We start from the raw sequence: 14,366 nt of genomic DNA, 5'->3' as shown, positions 1-14,366 counted from the left end.
TGGGTAGAAGGTGATAATGAAAAAAAAGGTTTAGGGACTATATGATTGGCCAAAATGTTAGTTTGTCCCACGTTTAGGAATGAAAAGTGGAAAACTTTTGAAGCCATATATAAGGAACAAACATTGTTATTAGGCATCCCAAGTTGTAATTCCATTATACTTCTTTTGTTGGTGTATTTCTTTAAGGACCCTTTAGTTTGCAAGTTTTGTTGTATCTCCTCTTGTTTTGGGTATGTTGTATTGCCCAAAATTTATATATAGTGTTCGGAGATAGGGGAGGTTTTTTTTTGCAGCGCCCGGGGACGTAGGTTTAATACCGAACCTCATTAATTCCTGGTATTCTTTATTTTTGCATTTAATTTTGGCTATTTATTTATGCTTTACTATACTTATTATTATATCAATAGCTAGCGTTAGAGTTATGTTTCGTTGCATAACAATTGGTATCAGAGCCAAGGTTTAGGACACGTGAGTAGCTATTTGTATTGTTATTAGCAAGTCTAGGAAAATTCTGTCAAAAAGACGATAAAAGTCTAAGGAAACTGGATTTTAAGTGGGACCTTTGTGACCCCCCATTGTTTCCTGGGAATTTTCCTGGTGCATATTTAATCATTTCAGCACTTACTACTACCTAGGACTATTGCTGATTTGTTGGTTAGCTATTGAATATAATAATTAGTGGAGCTTGGTATTGTGAATTTGTTTACCAAGCCAATTGAGTAAGGCATAAATGGCATCATCGTCCGAGGATTCATCGTCGAGGATCACCATCCGCGGCACCAACATCCACACCAGTAAAGATGATAACGGTTTCAAATGCAAAAAATGATGTTGAAAAATTGATGGCCAAAATAATTTGGCGTCTGTGGCAGAGTGAGGTAATGGATAGTTGTATCAGCAGGATCTTAGATATTGTTCTGGAGGAGGAAAAACCATATAAATGGCTATAAGAAAGACGGGTGAGGGTGAATGTAAAAGCATAAATAAATAGCCAAAATTAAATGCAAAATAAAAGAATATCAAGAATTAACGAGGTTCGGTATTAAAACTTACGTCCTCGGGCGCTACAAAAGAAAACTCCACTATATCCAAACACTATTACAAACTTTTGGGCAATACAACAAATACCCAAAACAAATGGAGATACAACAAAACTTGCAAACTAAAGGGTCCTTAAAGAAAGATCCTAAACAAAAGAAGTATAATAGATACAATTAGGATGCCTAATAACAATCCTTATATATAGGCCTCAAAAGTTTTCTACTTTTCTTCCTAAGCAATGTGGGACAAACTAACATTATGGCCTAATACATATAAGTTGTCCTAAACCATTGTTATTAGAATCCAAGTTGTAATTTCATTATACTTTTTGTTTAGGGTTCTTTCTTTAAGGACCCTTTAGTTTGCAAGTTTTGTTGTATCTCCCCTTTGTTTGGGTATTTGTTGTATTGCCCAAAAGTTTGTAATAGTGTTTGGAGATAGTGGAGTTTTCTTTACAGCGCCCGAGGTACGTAGGTTTTAATATCGAACCTCGTTAATTCCTGTATTCTTTATTTTTATATTAATTTTGGCATTATTTATACTTTTTACTTGTTATTATATATTCAATAGCTAGCGTTAGAGTTTATGTTTCCGTTGCATAACATATTCAGGGTAGTATAGATATGATGCATTTTAAAGGGGGAGCTTGATTAAAAAGGAAAATTTATCGCCTAAGTGACTACTTCGAAAAAAAGTAGGGGTTGTGATGATATTTCATCTTGTTTTATAAAATAGAAATAACAATCTAATCTTTTCTTAAAAAAAAAAAAAAAAAAAAAAAAATCATTTAGCTACAATAATTTATTATACTATACTCTACTTCTAAGAACTTATTGAATATTTTAAATTATTTAATTATTTTAAAAAATCTCATGTATTTCCAAATTTCTTGTTTCATACTATTCCATATCGAATAGGAATTTAAACTCTTATATTATAATATAATTCGTATATCAATTCTTATTAAACTAGAATTATGAATTCATTTGCATGATTGTCAATGTCTATATTGAAATAGACTAAGAATATTAATTAAGATTCAATAATTGAGGATTTTTACTTTTTAAAGCACCGTAGAGCACAATTTCAATACTGATCTACTTCATTAGAATGTACCCTTCATTTACTTTATTTAATAACTAGCATTTCTTCACAATGAAACAAACAAATTTGGAAGGGTAAGACTCGTTGGATCCCCTAATAGTTGTATGATATTTGTCATATTATAAAAGTTTTTCATATAATATAATAGTTTTACTTTGAAAAAAAAAATTGCAGCCTCTCCGAAACAAAACTGGTTCTGCCCCTGAAAAAAATGGATTACAAAATGAAGATACATAGAAAAAAAGTAATTTTTTTATTATGTAAAATAAAAATTAAGGTTTGTGTAATAATTGAATATCGTAAATATAGTTTTTATTTGCAATAATAAAGACTCTCACATAAAAAAAAATATCCTATCGAAATGAGGGTTGCCGTATTGAATTAACCCAATAACATTGATAGATACAATCAAGGGCAAATATTTTCGAAAAAAGAAATAAAAGAAAATCAATGAACTCTCTTATGAAAACAATATTAAAATTAAATATAATTATTACACAAATAAAGTGATATACTCTTGTCTTTTTCATTGTTACTAGAGTGAGTAAACGACATGTTCCCACCCAAAGTTTCGAGAATCTACGTGCGGTTTCATAAATTCCAAATTCACAACTTTAAATCAACAAACTGTCATTGATTTTTGGGATCTAATAAGTGCTATTACTAAATTACTCTTGATGGAATAATACCTTTAACCCCAATTAGCAGAATTATAGACCATCTTATTTTTAAATTTATTCAACAACACCCCCTCCTGAACCAGTCACTTCATCCCATCTCCAACCACCAGCCACTGCCGCCACCGCCACCCAGCCACTATCACCATCCAGCCAAATTAATAAAAATATAATATGAAGTTTAGTAAATCCAATCAACCCATCATTTCCTAATTTTCCCAAATCACAATGGACTCATGCTGTGCTAACAAAACCTCCTATTGTCTCTCTCTCGACTTGCTGTGATTTTAACGCTTTGAATTTTATCTCTGATACCTCCAATTTCACTGATCTTTCCTCTCCCAAATTCATCTTAACTCCGCCACCTCGCATTCCAAGTCTCTGTAGTATGATTCCTGTTATGCACACCATCTGTTCTATGTAAATTCTCTATTAAAAAAGAATTAAAATCTCGCATTTATTTCTTAAATTATTTGTTCTTCTCGTAAATTTGAGAGTAAGATAGTGGTATTGTTCACAAGGTTAGATTTATACGATGGCTTGAGGAAGAAAATAATTTTATGGAAAATGTTTTGGGAGGGTTGGGTGGTGGCTTTGGGTGAGGATTTGTCAAACAGGTGGTGGGCGGGTTGGCTATGGGAAGGTTGGAAATGACAGGGAATGCCGACGACGACAACCATCACATCACAAAAACCCTTCAAACAGCAAACCACAGATCAAACACAAGAATTGACGATTTGCAAAGAGTTGGAATGCGGAAAGATGAGTGGAATTGGAGGTATTAGAGAATAAAAGAGGAGGGTTTTGGTGAGGGTGATGTGAGGATTCAGATGGAAGTGTTGGGGGGATTTGGTTGTGGCGGAATCTGGTTAGATCAAGCGGAACTGGCGGTTGAATGGGTGGAGATGGTTCACGAGAACGGTGCAAATCCGGCCAGAAAAAATTGTACTTAACAAGGCTACAACAGAATTCTTTTTTATGGATGAATAATGTAATTTAAGTTCTCAATTTTTACATGATACCATTCAGATTTTCATGGTTATGTTGCCATGGAAGTGTGTCTTTTCCTTTTTAATTATTTTATATATATGTTTTTATAGATATAGTGTTAATATCTCAACTGTTGAGATTATTCCAGATTTGTAAGGAGCAAACGACAAGGACAGAAGAAAAAGAAAGGGTCAGATTCGGCCAGATGAAAGGGTGGAAGGGGGCTTGTGAAAGAAATTTGAGATGTAAAGGGTTAACTTAAATTTTCATTTTTAATTTAAGATTAATGCAGTTTAAATTATCATTTTACTCTTTAAACGTTGATTAAATGATTTCTGTTAATTGAAGGGTGAGAATTGGACTGAATGAAACCAGGGGGGGAACGAAATTGCGCTAATCTTTGGGTGGGAACATGTCGTTTACTCTACTAGATTTTCAACTGTGGGTTTCCAAAATTATTATGAAATATGATTGTCTCTATCTTTGGTCATTTTCCATATTTAATACGAAAATATCTCAAATTTAATTCCATTTCTACTTATCTTTTGTATTGGATCGGCCCTTGAAATTAATTTCAAATATTTGTAGATCCCATAAAATTGTTATAATCTCATTACTCACAAGCTTTTCAAAGTTCAACATGAAGCATAAAGATTAAAGTCTTCCAATCTGGAATAAAACATTATTTTGTTCAAACACATGATAACGATACAATATGATACAAACCTTAAAAAACGAAGAACCAAAATCTTATATATATATATAATATATATAATATATATATTATATATTATATATACACCACATATCATTGCCAAACCAACCGTAATTAGATTTCAAAAACAGATGTTATCTTACTCTGACAACTTTACGCAAGGTAAGAGTTCCTCATTGTAGTAAATAATTATCTCAATTGCAAGCATTAAGAGTTCATAACAAAGTATATAATATATATCTCATACGATAAATTTTTTTTCTTAACGCCTAACCCGATTTCCCAATACAACTCAAAATCTCCCTAATCTTGACATAAGCATCATCTCTCGAACCCAAAACCTTCCCAATCTGGATGTAAGCATCATTCACTGAGACTTAAAACTTCTGATACACTTACAAGAGATCTTACGGTTAAGGACACTAGCAGTAGGTATGTGTGGATATCAATACTATATTATAGACAACCTTCAAAACGGGAAACTCATATCTTTCTATATATATACATAGTTGATTAATTAGATAATTTTTAATGTTATATTAGGGTTTTCAATGTCATCCGACCAATCATTGATCTCGTTCCGTAAAACAAACCATCAACAATCTGGTCGATTAGTGAATCATGAAAGTGTTGCAGCTTAGAGAAAAGATCCGACCACTCGATTTCGAGCGCTCGAGAACCAGGCAAAAATGGCAGCAAATGTTATAGCTCCCAAACACACTCCTCCTGCTCTGTCAATCCTTGAACATCTATCTTTCCGAACAAGGAATCCCAGTCACGCCTCTTCTGTCACTGTTGCTACAAATACAATCTAAGAGAAGAGATAATTAATCCATAACGCTCGAAAAAAATATCGTACTTTTGTTGATAATAGAAAAAAAAAATAAGAATACAATTTTGACTTGTAACTAACAAAATAATAAAAATAAGAAACTAATTTTGATTAACTAACAAAATAATATTGAAAGGTAATGATATATTTACACTACTCTTTTACCCATATTCATTATATCATGATAAGACATATGCCAAAACTACACAAATTTTTATATTTTGAATTTTTAATATTATAATAGAATTTGTGTGAGGTTGTTATATCATATCATGATGTAATGAAAATTATATAAAAAGTGGTGTAAATGTAACATTACTCTGAGAAATTTAGTAGAAATTTTGTAATTACGTATAAACCATTAATTAAAATATTAATTTTGTTATTTAACCAAAGATTCACAAGATATGACTAAAGCCCCCAAATCAAAGGAATCCTACATGAATCCCAAAAGTCTTGGATCAAACCATATATACTTAAGCTTATTCTAATTTTAATAATAATAATAATAATAAATCATTACAATATAGAATTTATTGTAATTTAAAATCCAATATTAGATGGAAAAACTTCAAATTTTTAAAGAAACAATACTAAAAAAACTTCTTTAACTGTAATTCTCGCGCCTTTGCCTCAATAATATAATGTTATACAATTATACCAGACCCCTATGCCAATGTTTTGTTGACCGATCAAAGTCAATCAATCCAACAGCCAAGATTTTCGCAAAAAATTAAACGGAATTAACCATCGCGAGGCGGGCGGAGATGATCTCAAAGTCTGCTTCTTCGGCTCCAATATAACCGACAACGTTTCGAAAAACGGCGAAAACTTCATCTCACCGTCCTTTTTCATCTTCATCACTCCGCTTTATCCGAACGTACGATCTCAACGTGCACACACGGCTGCTGCAAAACGATCTTATTGTTCCCGTTCTCAGCTTCTCCCACTTTGAGTCTCTGGATCTGAACCGGACCCACCGGCTGCTGTTCTTGACTGAGACTGCGGGCTTCTGGGAACCCAGTTGGCAGTGGATCACACGCGCCACTGAAGCATAGGGAGGAGTGAGGAGAGAGAGAGGAGCTTTGATTTTGTTATTACGGAGAGATTCCGAGAATCTTGGGCTTTTTGTGAATAGTTCTATTGGATTCTTCGTGGTGATTTATGAAGACCGCCGGCTACTATTTGTGAGATGATGGTTGATGTAATAAATGTAAATTTTATTTTATTTTTTATTTTCGGATGAAATTAGAAATTATTCAAATTAAGGTGTTATCAATTATTTTATACTCATTTTTTAGAAAATAATGTCTGAAATATGAACAATAAAATGTTTTTATTTTTCTGTTTTCGAATTTTTATTTATGTAAATAATTAAATATCTGTATTTTGTGTTTTTTTTTGGGAAATAGAAATAAATTTAAATAAATATACTTTTTAAAGATAAATAAAAGATGAAAATATAAAATAATATCTGAAATAAATTTGTTGATGTAATAATTAAAAAATTGATAGAGTTAAAAATTACAATTAAAATAAAAAATAAATTTATAAAATTAAACTTAAGAAAATTTATAAATGCTTTATCTAAAAGCAGAGAATTTATACAACACGTGGCGATTCTTTTGGATTTTATGAATTGATTTTGTTGGTTCTTCGTGGTAGTTGAAGAATACACCGTCGTCGGCTAGCGTTTGTGAGAGGTGGATCGACGGAGGTGGCGGGGCCGGTGAACACCTGGCTAGAGATGAGTCGTTGACGTTGTTGTTAAGGGAAAGGGTAAGTCATGATTGGCCAGGCTGCTTTTAACATAAAAGTGATGGGTGGAAAATTATTGTATGTGATAAATAGCCGGTTGATGAAAGAAATGTTTGTGGACTTTGTATAGATACGGTTTCTATAAATAATAAAAAAAAAAAAATAAATAAATTTCGTATACATGTAGTTTCAAATGCACATTGTACAAATATTATACGTTTATACATTGATAAACCAATCATTATATATTTAATATTATAATAATAAGATAAATTCGAGCAAATATTACACGTGTAGATTTAGACTATTACCTTTGATTTTAAGTGAGATTTGACTTAATAGCATTTTGTAACGATGTCACAGAGACACTAGTTTTTATAAGCTGAGGAGTTGTATAATCCAATTTTACAACGGACCAAAGCTTAAGTCAAGTAAGAAGCTTTGAATTCTCTAACACAAGTAGTTTGGTTTTTTTCTATGAAAAAAGGTTTCGTGAAACTCAAAGCTAAATTCATCCCGAATAAACTCAAAGTATATAATATCTACTTGATTGACCACACTTTCTCATTTCAAAACACATCTAATTCCCCTCAATAGACAAACAAATAAAATTGTATCCATTTAAATTTAAATCTAACAATGATTAATTTAAAGTTAATAAAAACTCGATAAAATTCTTAGTCTATAACTAGAGTAGAGATGGTAATCATATAAACCAAAATTAATGAATAAAAAAAATTATTTTCTTTATTTCATGATAATTTGGAAAATAGTGCATGGTAAATCTTCCAGGAAAAATAAATGATCTCAATTGGTTTGAGCAGGAGGACCTTGTGGGCACAGTGGACGTTTTGGACCCCTTGCTGCTTTCAATTGATTCCGCTGCTTTTCACTTCTACATTCTGTAAATTAATCATCAACTATAAAAACTTTAACGTTATTCTCTGCTCCAAACGTCCTATGAATAATATATTATATATATTTTTTAAATCCGAATTTCTGTTCATACAACCGTTTTATAGTGAAAATATTGTCTTTTAGTGAATAACTGACATAAAAAATACAGATCCTGGTTTAACAATATCAGAATGCTCAACGCTTGTATCTCAGAATTTTCAATTGAAGTTATACCTTTAAATTCCGAAATAAAATACACTTACCTCTACAGTTTCAAAATGGGGTCCTTCCTCATCTTTAATTCTGCTTCTAAGAAGAAGTATAGATCAAAAGAACAAAACATTGATAAATAATTATTTTATCCAAAAATATTTAAACTATTATTATACCCCAAAAAGAAATAAAACTAGTATACATAGAAGTTTAATATTAGATCAGGGGCGGATCCAGAAATTATTCTAGGGTGGGCCAAATAAAAATCAATTGTTATAAACATTCGTATTCTATTTTTTTAGTCAATATTGTCACACAAAAAAAAAAAAAAAAAAAAAATTACATTTACTATTGTCCTCGGTAAGGCTTCATATTGAGGAATCGTTGCATGACCATCTCTTATCAACACTGTCAAATATATCTTTTCAACGTATGGAATTTAGACTATCATTCAAGAATTGATCTCCCATCGATTGTGTAAATGAGTTTTCACAATTTTCATAGCAGAAAAATGCCCTCTCTACACTTGCAGTTGCAACTGGTAAGGTTAAAGCCAATGTGATGAGCAAATATATCAATGAGTAAATAAGGTGCTTCTTCTTTTCAACCATTTTCGAGCAAGATGTGGTAATATCATTTAGTTCTGAAAAATCACTATTTGAGCGCATATCATCAATGTAATTATCAAGTTGAAGTTCAAGTGTCATAAGATCAGTAGAAGAAAATTCAAGTGGATTAAATTGAGCAAAACAAACTAATTTTCCCTTATCAAATGCTTGAAAGCAATCACTTGGATTTAGGGAGGCCATGCAAATAAGTAATTTTGTATTACCCTTATTTAAAACGACTGTCAAGCTCTGAAAGTTGCAAAATATTATGGCATAGAACAACTAAACACGATAATGAAATAAATTTGTCATCTCTTGAACATTACGCCGCGATCTCCCTCGGCAACAAATTTCTCTTTGCATATTTGGCATATCTATATTATGAGCAATGCAAAAATGAGAAATTTCATCAAAGTAGATATCCAATCCGTTTTCTTATCAACAATAATCTTCTTTTTGACAAGTGAAACAAAGACATAGCTATTATAATATCTTGATCCTTCCTTTGCAATGCTTGTGAAAGTTCAAAGTGATTCCCAAATGTTTTTCATTATGTGCAGGTTAAAAGCAAAATCAAAAAGAAGTCATATAATCCACCAAAATCACTTGCTTCAACTCTATTATCAGAATTTTCAGTAAGATCCTCAAGCACTTCATAACAGATGAAAACAAATTAATCAAGCTCAATAAAGTCCCATAATGGGAACCCCACCGGTTTCCCCTGGTCGCTTAAGACTAGTATCTTGATTAAGACCTTGCCTGTTGAAAGCTCACCACTTTCAATAGCTTTTTTCACCTTCAATGCTGTTTCTATAAGAAGATCCCTACGTCTAGGTGACCATCCAACAATATTTATCACAAAAGAAACTTTCAAAAAAGTATCTTAATATTTGTATCCTTTTTGCCACGTACAAGTGCTAATTGAAGTTGGTGAGCAAAACAATGCACATAGAAAGCAATTCATTATCTTTCAATATAAGTGCTTTTAACCCATTAAACTGACCTTGCTATTACTTGCACCATCATAACCTTGTCCAGTAATCTTGATATGCTCCATTGTATTTAGAGAACAATGTTTCGATTCCATCTTTAGTGACAAAGCAGTGTATCCGTGAATGCATAATGCTCAATAGACACTCAACAACACATCCTTTTATTTACATAACGTAAGATAATTGCCATCTGCTCTTGTTAGATACATCACGAGCTTCATCAACTAGTATAGAAAAAAAAGCATCTCCAAGATCACTAATTAGTTGTTGACGGTTTCAACTGCAAATGCATTGATTATATCTTTTGGATATAGGGGCAATCAATTTATCATGTCCAGGAGCATTCTCCAATGGACTAATCTATATTCTTCATTTTGCTCAGCTGTATAGTGTAAAAGTTCAAGAAAAGTTCCCGCATTCTGAATTAACAGACTCATCATGGCTACGAAAAGGCAATCCTTGCCGAAGAAGAAACCGACTAGCAGAAATTGATCCTTTCAACCGAATACGATAATCTTCTCGCTGTTGGTCAGATTTCTATTATAATTGTACTTACATGCTGCTTTTGGTTCGTCAAAGCTTGACAATTTTTCATAGCTTGATTATGATAGCTGTTAGGACCTCCAATATGATATTTAAATTTTTCAAGTCTCTTCCAATTGCGAAACCACAAGAATAAAAGAATCACCACCACTTTGCTCACCTTTATCTGGTTGAAAAGATGACAACATAAACAATATGCAGCATCATTCTTAATACTATATTCCAACCAGTAAGGTATTTGTCAAACCAAGAACATTGGAAAATCCATCATGATCACTAGATTTTGATTTGGGAAACTTATGGTTACGAGGTTGACAAGGACCCTTTGTAGATAAGCTTTCGACTTGGTCTCGAACATTGGATGATAAAACGTAATTCTTGGTCGAAATCCAGGATTAAAAGGAAGATTTCCAAGTCAACTTTGAAGCAATTTTTCTTGAAAAAGGTTGGGTTTTCATGATCATTGACACCAGAACAAAGTTGAGATGCCTCAGCAATGACTTTCTTTTAAAATATTTTTCCATATCTAAATACAAAGAAATAAAATATATAAAATATAAAGAAATAAATTAACTCACTAACTGCATTCTATAATAACTATAGAAATTCTAAATTTTCCAACTAAAGTCTTTTATCATCAACTTAAAGTCTTAAAGATTTAAACAATACATAAAAATAAAACCCTCCTTGATTCTATCTATATTTCTTTTCTATTATCTATATATTATTTTCTTCCAAATTTTGGGATCACAAAAAAAATCATTTACCTATCACAAAAATATTAGAATCTAAAAACGTCCCCTTTTTTCCTAAAAGGTTTCTCAATAAAAAATTCAATGCACAATGCATTATACTAATACACGCAAATAACAAAAAAGCACTATACACAAAGAAAAAAAATACTAACCAGAGAAAAATTAACTGATAGAATTTTGTTTGAAGAGGAATTAAGGAGAGGACCAATCCAGCACAAGAGTTGTGGAAGATGCCAATGACCACCGCACTAACTACCGAGGGTTTGCAAATTGCAACTGCAAAGGAAGATTGTAATTTACACGTTTCATTAAAAAATTGAAGGTGGGCGGTGAGCAAGTTTTTTAGCACTAAAGGAGAGAGTGGGCCAAGACTTTCAGTTCTAAAATTGAGAGTGGGCCACAATTTTTTAAATTTTACGATAAAAATTAAGGGTGGGCCAAAGTCAAAGTAAATAGAATAATGTATTTAATTTTTTTTTTTTAACACTTTGGATCCGCCCTGATTAAGATCTAACAATATAAAATATTTAGTTCGAAAACGTATAAACCGTTTTACATTATTTGATGCGTACCATATCAAAACATTAAGAAATCTTTGTTTTTACTGTAGTGCTTTTGACTCTGATAATATATCAAATCGGTTGAACATAAAACTTAAATTACATATCAAAGCACAAAATAGAGTATGAGTATTGATATAACAAAGGGGCTTACCTTAAGAAGCACTTCTGCAACATTTAGCCGCTTCAATCAAGTTGAAAAATCCTCTTTGAGATCTTGAGCAAGCTTCCCCATTGAAATTCCTTTTTAGGGTTTCAGCAAATCAAGCCGTGGAAGCACTTATAAAATGATACTCTGGACACCTGCAATTCCCAGCTGTTGACACTGGAAAAAGTGCTTTTACACAAAGCGCTTTCACTGAATTATAGAAAGCTGCAGCCTCTATGTGCTTATAGGATTATAATCATATATTTTAGAAGTGTTACATTAATTTTAATTTTAATTGGATACTTATCGATTTGGAAAAATTGAAGCGCTCTAGTCATTATGTAAGTGGGTGGGAGGGCCTATATGCTAATTATGAGCGTACATGTTAGAAAGTCTTAGTCATAATATTTTTGTCTGAATTTTAGTTTTTAATTATGTCAACTAACTATGTTTTAAAAAAACATAGTGGACATTCACGAATTTATTTATTATATTTTTTAATAAGGTGTTCGGATCAGATTACGTGCACATCGACTAATTCTCAAGAGAATTATCCTACAACAACATATCATCATGACCATCAAAGAAAATCTTAGAAATACGCTATTTGCGTTCATCGAAAAATCAAAACTGGGACTATGAATTTTACCCATTTACAATCCTCTAGTTCGCCTTCACTGTTGAGCTACAGTGGGTAAATAGACAAATAATACAATCGATATCAATAATTAGAACAATATGGATTTGATAGTGAAAAGAGAAATACTGCAAAAAACTAACTGTACAAATGAAATAAATAAGAAGTATTATATAATATTACATAAATGGTAGATAAAACTATAAAAAAGATAATTATCACTGTCAAAAATCCAAATAAATAAATTATCAAATGATTAGGTAGCAAACTGAGAAGCAATCACTCGATTAGAACATGAAATTAAAATACTGAAAAAGAAAAAGAAAAAGAAAAAGAAAAGAATGATAATAATTATGCAATTAATTGTGAAACTTCTGAAATTGTTAAACAAGAATTCTTTTGTAAGCAAGGAATTTGATATATATTTTTTTTCCTTTGATAATAGTGATTAATTAAGCTACAATTAGTACCCAAAAAAGTAGTGGGTTATTGTTTATTTTGACAAACAAAAATTAATGACAATTAAGCAATATCAGTATAATTAGCAATTAGTAGGCCGTCAATTTGTTTTGTCATCTTTTAATACACCTTGTGGGTGTCTTATCCATCAATTTTCTGCTCTAGTCTTCCCATGACCTACACATTTACAAATTACAATCACTATTATCTCTTGGCAATAATCTCCATTGCTTTCAAGAGGATACCTCATGACGTTTACGAATCGACGACTAAAACGTGTCAAACCTAATTATCGTTTGATTGAATGATAGATTAACCCGTTCATGTGTCAAATCCTCACGAAAAATATACTAAGCTCAGGTCCATATTCCCTTCTGGGCTTAGCATGTAATAAGTCTCTGAATCCTTAGAGCCCACGACCGTTCGAAATGGGCTCGCATGTAGGCTAGCTCACCGTCCGAGCCTTCCACCTGCAATTTCCGGGCAAGACCCGACACCCATGGAGACGGGCTTCAGGAGCTCCATGACTTGCAAATCATCCTCTAAGGCCTCTCTCTTGACTCCATAACCAGTTTTTTCCCATTACAATACGTGGTCCATAATGGTTTTCCAATAGCTTGGTCTTATCTTTTCGGGCCGCTTGTCACACTCTAGGGCTATTTAACCATACCTGTGCCCATTTCTTTTTGCAAAACATTTGTTTGCATGGCAAGTCAAGAACTAGTGAAGGAAGACATTTAGGGTTTTCTTGAATAGAAAAACTTACCCTACCTTTACGGTACCCAAAAATGTCCCGGTAACCTTCTTGCCATTGGTTGAGCTGCTTCGTTGACCTTCAGATAGCTTCCAGGAGTAACCGACATCTTACACATGGTTGGTGCAACGATGGGGATGATCGAAAAACAGAGCGGAAGATACGAAATACTTTAGTAGATTGTTTTCTTCCTTTCAGAGGGTTGTACAAGGGACACAGGTTGGCGTGGAGGAGGCGGTTGTGGTGGTTTGACAGTCATCATCAGCGCAGTGGGGCTTTGGGGCTTGGCTTTAGCATTTGGTGACACCATTGGTGAACGTTGAGATCCAAGAACAAGAAGGCCGATGAGAGAGAGGCATACTCAAACAACACACAAACGCAAAGAGAGAGAGAAAGGAGGGAGCTAGGAATATTGGTGGTAAGTTAGGTACATTTTTTTTTTTTTTGTGGTTTCAGATAATTTTTGGAGCCTTTTTTTGGTCAATAATCCTATATTTGTGCTGGACTTGTTCTTACGATAATATTATGGTTTAATAATAAATTTTCAGAAACACATTTCCTGAATTTTCTTTTTACAATTGGCAAAAGATGGTTAATTTGTTGTTAAACAAATGGTAACTAAACTATTAATTAATAAGAAAACTATGCGCAATTACTTCTACATTTTGTATGTGAAGAAAACT

General features: G+C 32.4%; 2 pseudogenes; both read right to left on the bottom strand.

Moving 5' to 3' along the window:
* Positions 1-5,044: 5,044 nt before the first annotated feature.
* LOC116136308 lies at positions 5,045-9,892 on the bottom strand (annotated as a pseudogene).
* A 3,365-nt stretch (positions 9,893-13,257) lies between these two features.
* On the bottom strand, positions 13,258-13,993 carry LOC116136307 (annotated as a pseudogene).
* Positions 13,994-14,366: the final 373 nt, after the last annotated feature.

Source organism: Pistacia vera, unplaced genomic scaffold (assembly GCF_008641045.1).
Source record: "Pistacia vera cultivar Batoury unplaced genomic scaffold, PisVer_v2 Contig310, whole genome shotgun sequence".
NCBI classification, from domain to species: domain Eukaryota; kingdom Viridiplantae; phylum Streptophyta; class Magnoliopsida; order Sapindales; family Anacardiaceae; genus Pistacia; species Pistacia vera.
The sequence above is the reverse complement of the archived record's forward strand: the minus strand, read 5'-3'. Positions and strand labels throughout refer to the sequence as shown.